This window comes from Rana temporaria, chromosome 2 (assembly GCF_905171775.1).
Source record: "Rana temporaria chromosome 2, aRanTem1.1, whole genome shotgun sequence".
NCBI lineage: Eukaryota > Metazoa > Chordata > Amphibia > Anura > Ranidae > Rana > Rana temporaria.
The window spans coordinates 385,608,118-385,613,743 of record NC_053490.1 but is presented as its reverse complement, the minus strand read 5'-3'; the positions used below and the strand labels follow the sequence as shown (position 1 = coordinate 385,613,743).

Below are 5,626 nucleotides of genomic sequence, written 5' to 3'. Positions count from 1 at the left end.
TCCTACTCCCTTCTAAATGGGTCTCCTGGAGGAGGACGATATGTGGTCTGACCTGTTTGAGGTATTGAAACATAGCCGCCCTCTTGAATTTGTTGTTTAAACCCCTGACATTCCAGGACAAAATCTTGATGCGACTATCCATAATCCATTTCAAAAGCAAAATAACAGTGTCTCCGTAATGAAGCAACCATACAAGAATAGAGAATTATATACGTGCTATGTATAGGTAAATCAGACCAGTTCAAGTCCCAAAGTGAGTTGCGAGGGTATAGCCCATGGTGTTGGTCAAACAAACCCCCCCCCTGCCATTATACCAGAAACCCCATTGAACAAAAAACAACAGATAACTGTCTGGTATGCAGCTTGAACCCTGTAACATACAAACCAGGTGGAGAACCACCTTCTGCGATCATAGTTCGGCATGAACAGATGATAGAAAAATCTGTTTCCATTGTCAGAGCTCTATCGGCTAATAAAAAAACGTATTGGACAGCCGACCGACCAAAAATAAAGAGCAACTAGTAGGCCAGCCATTGGCACTGCAGCATTTTGAAGTATGAGGAGTGATGTAAAGTATTAGCATGTATCTTGCTTCTTAAACTCCTAAGGCCCCAGTCCACACACTGACATATTAATGTGACCCCACGCATAACGTGAGGGGGAAAAAAAAACAAAGAAAACAAAGGGAATCGTCAGTGGGAGCATTTATCAGCGGAGAGTAATCATATAGTAGAAGATCAAAAATAGAAGCAAATCACGAGGGGGAAAAATAATCGGAGCACAAACCAGCTGAAGAACTTGCGAATTCACACGGATCTGGAGGCCTCAGAGAGAACGTTCTTCACGGCAACCGATCCAGCCAATCACAAGCATCTTGCGGGCGATCAAAGAACTTTACAGAGCCTTTGTGCTGCACCCTGAGGCGACTAGGGTACAGCATGCTGTATTTCAGATCCTTATCTCTGAGCCGTCGTTTCACGTCCGTGAAGGAGCGACGCCTCTTCTGGGTCTCGGCAGAAAAGTCTGGAAACAGCATGATGCGGGCGTTGTCATATTTCAAATCCTTCTGTCTACGCGCCTCAGACAGCAGCATGTCCCTGTCTCTATAGTTCAAGAACCGGACTAGGAACGGGCGCGGGGGGGCCCCCGGAGGCCTAGCAGCCGTGGGCACTCTGTGGGCTCTTTCCACAACATAGGTGGGGGGGCGATCACCGAGGTCTAGCAGCTCCATAAAAAATTTCTCCGCAAAATTGGCAGTGTCCTTCCCCTCAGCCCCCTCCGGTAACCCCACCACTCTTACATTATTGCGGCGTTGGCGGTCCTCGGCATCATCTGCCCTGTGCTGTAAGGCCCGAACCATGTCCTGCAGCTCCGCTAGTTGCGAGTCATGGGCATGTGAGACGTCCTCAACCCCGGAGATACGATCCTCTGCCGAAGATAGCCTGCCCCTTATTTTTTCCAGGTCATGGCGGATGAGATTGCACTCCGTCGCCAGACTGTCAATGCGGCCCACCAGCTCGGTTTTGGAGGCCGCAATGGCCTCGAGGATCGGGCCCGTTATGGCCGCCGTGTCCACCTCTATCTCCTGAGGTACGGGAGAGGAGGCCTCCAAGACCCCCGGAGGAACACCCTGCTGTGTCTCCATCTGAGCGGGAACAAACTTGGCGCGCGCCACGGAGGAGTAGGGAAGCAAGATGGCGGGGGCGGAGCTAGCCGCCATGCTGCCCTGTGATCGGAGCTGCCGCTGCTCTAACGGAGGCTGTTTCCGCTGTCCCTGTTGCTTCTTTTGGGACGAATGTGGCATGGTTCTGATCTGCAGTAGTTCCCCCAGCAGTCTATCACTTCTTCGGTGCAAATGCGTCGGTCTAGCCGTCAGAAATCGGATGTTTTAGCGGAGGAAAGCCGGAGCTCTAAGAAGACAGGTCCTGCCGCGATCACATCCGGCCACGCCCCCAAACGGCGTATCTTTAATGCGATGGGCAAGCGTTCGTTCGTGAATCGGCGTATCTCGCTGATTTGCGCATTCTAGGCGTAAATCAGCGTTCAAGCCCCTAGCGGCCGGCGGAACTAGACAGCTAAGATACGATGGCGCAGGCAGTCGTATCTTAGCTACATTTAAGTGTAACTCAAATTGTACGACGGCTTAGATTCCGAGTTACGACGGCGTATCTACTGATACGCCGGCGTAACTCTTTGTGAATCTAGCTAATAGCGTCTACAAAATAGGTGATAGATTTATGCCATTTTTATTTTATTCATTTTTTTACTAGTATTGGCGGCGATTTGTGATTTTTTACTGTGACTGTGACATTGCGGCGAACACATCGGACACTTTTGACAACTTTTTGGGACCATTCACATTTATACAGCGATTAGTGCTATAAATATGCATTGATTACTGTGTAAATGTGACTGGCAGGGAAGGGGTTAACCACTAGGGGGCGCTGAAGGGGTTAATATGTTCCCTAAGGTGTGTTCTAACTGTAGGGGGGAGGGAACTCACAAGGGGAGGAGACCGATGTGTGTTCCTCTGTACTTGGAACACACATTGGTCTCCTCACCGCTGACACACACAGATCCACACACCTGCCGTGAATACCGGCAATTGCGGGTGCCCGGCGGCAATCGTGGGCGCCGGGCACCCGCGCCGGGTCACGAGCGTTGGCGCGCGCGCCCTAGATCGCCGGGAACACAGAACCTCAAATGACGTCCACCCGGATCGAGAGAGGGTTCCTGCTGGCGTCATTTTAGAATGCGCCGGTAGGGAAATGGTTAATGACCAGGACATTTTTTGCGTTACGGTACTGCGTCGCTTAAAACTGACAATTGCGTGGTCATGCGATGTTGTACCCAAACTAAATTAACGTCCTTTTTTCCTCCACAAATAGAGGTTTCTTTTGGTGGTATTTGCTCATCTCTGTGGTTTTTATTTTTTGCACTATAAACAAACAAATTGCGAATATTTTGGGAAAAAAAACTATATTTTTTACTTTTTGCTATAATAAATATCCAAAAACAATTTCTTCATCAGTTTAGGCCAATATGTATTTATCTACATATTGTATAAATGTCACTGGCAGGGAAGGGGTTAACACTAGGGGTCCATCAAGGGGTTAAGTGTGTTCCCTAGATGTGTTTCTAACTTTGAGGGGATAGGACTGACTAGAGGAGGAGACAGATCGCTGTTCCTACTTAGAAGGAACACACAATCTGTCTCTCCTCCCCTGTCAGACCAGGGATTTGTGTGTTTACACACACAAATCCCCGTTCTGGCTCTTGTGCCAGCAATCGCGGGTGGCCAGCAGCGATCGCGCCTGCCAGCCATGCGCATTAGGTCCCCTGCCGTGCATAGATCTTTAAAGAGTCGCCATACGGGTACGGCAATTCGCGCAATGGTGCAACTCTGCAGCCGTATATTGGCGTGAGCAGGTCGGCAAGCGGCTAAGATGTAACTTATAAACATTATCTTCAACCCTCCTCATCCCATAGAATTTATTGCAACAGGTCCATGGCATATCCTCATGACCTTAAAGAGTCTACATCAGATTCATGGTTATAGTACTGTCAAATTAAAATCAGAAACATACAGTATATCATTTGAGATGTGGTATGTGGTATATGTGGTATATCCATGTCCACTGATAAAGCACTTCATATGAAAAAGTAAGAACACCTTATGGAAACAGTTTTCAACATAGTGGAATAAGCAAACTTTGATTCTTCATTCATACACTGTCTACATAGATATGTGAAATACTTGAAATAAAACACAAGTAAAAATTTTCTTTTCATTCATGTATTTAAAATCTCAATGAATGTGATGGTGTACTGTGGAAAAAATAAGCACACCTTTGTCCTCAGAAGCTGGTATTGTAGGTGCTGCAGGTGTTTTTAATAATTGTCCACAGGTCTCTGACATCGACAGTGAATTGTTTTACCACTCCTTCATGTAAAATTCCTTCAGTTATAAGATGTTTGTGGTTTCCTTGCATGAACTGCTAATTTATATTAAATTCAAAGACATGGAAATATATAAAAAAATGTTTTACTAGGTTTCTGTATCACGAGTAATGAAAATGCAGATAGTTGTAATATAAAATACATTCAGGTTACAGACAGTTGGAGACCTTTCTCAACAACAATAAAATGTTAAATGATACAATGGAATAATATATAGTGCCATTGATGAAGTAGCTTCCATAAGAATACCCCGACGCGTTTCGACCACAATTTGGTCTTCTTCAGGGGGATTTGTATTCTGGAAAGATGTCAAAAAAAGTATGTTAGGATACTAACATTCAAGTAAAATGCTGGCACCCATAGTACAGATAGTGAGGATATATTTACCGCTCGAAGCATATTGCCGCTTTTTTTATTTTAATTTTTTATCTTTGCACATCATTGCACACACTAGTATTTCCAAACCCATACACAGTGCATTAACATGCACTCTGTACCTATACACCCTACACACACACATACATATTACTTTTGCACCACACATTTTTCTGTCATTTTTTCAATCACTTCATCCACCAGCAGCATGTTCACTCTGCATTCACTTGTATATTATACCTACCATGTCAATGGTTCTGGTATATTTAATAATAATAACATGATATTCTGATATGAGTATCAACAATACCTTCATACTCTATCATATTCTTTTATACATATTTATGCCAAGATCTTGTTAGTACACAATGACTTTATACTCTTATTACAAATACATATTGAATCATTATGGGTGTCGTCTGTTTTTCCTAGCCCCCCTCCCCCCCTTCTCGCAGGTTCACACCCGAGACTCCCTGCAAGCCTGTGTTTTGGTTGACTCCCGCCTGGAGTGACGGGGGACGTCCATCATGGGGATATTGGGATCCTTTGTCTGCACCACGGCCATCATCTCTGGTTACACGTCACCTTCTATATGCTTCGAGCGGTAAATATATCCTCACTATCTGTACTATGGGTGCCAGCATTTTACTTGAATGTTAGTATCCTGACATACTTTTTTTGACATTTTTCCAGAATACAAATCCCCCTGAAGAAGACCAAATTGTGGTCGAAACGCGTCGGGGTATTCTTATGGAAGCTACTTCATCAATGGCACTATATATTATTCCATTGTATCATTTAACATTTAATTGTTGTTGAGAAAGGTCTCCAACTGTCTGTAACCTGAATGTATTTTATATTACAACTATCTGCATTTTCATTACTTGTGATACAGAAACCTAGTAAAACATTTTTTTATATATTTCCATGTCTTTGAATTTAATATACCTTACACAATATGTCGCTTTAAAGCCCCCGGGGGGAATTTCTCCATTTTTGTCTCTACAACATTTTGGGGCGTGCGGCCCTTGGACTCTCAATATATGCGTTTTTCCTTGTCTCGAACTGCTAATTTAAGTCCTCCTACAACATTTCAATTAAATTCAAGTCAGAGCTTTGACTGGGGCAATTCATAACCCTCCACGTCTTCTTTTGAGTCATTCCTTGATAGATTTGCTAGTGTGTTTTGAATGATCATCATGTTGAAAGACCCATTTCCGGATAAGTTGCAACTATTGAACAGATGGCTTTATACTTTCATCACAACCACTCTGGTACTATGCAGAATGGA

General features: G+C 44.4%; 1 long non-coding RNA gene across 1 annotated transcript; it reads left to right on the top strand.

Annotated features, from left to right (window-relative positions):
• The first annotated feature begins 4,391 nt into the window (after positions 1-4,391).
• LOC120928654 lies at positions 4,392-5,258 on the top strand. Its single transcript, XR_005747286.1, has 2 exons — positions 4,392-4,939; positions 5,029-5,258. It is a non-coding gene; the product is annotated as an uncharacterized LOC120928654 (long non-coding RNA).
• The last annotated feature ends 368 nt before the right edge of the window (positions 5,259-5,626 follow it).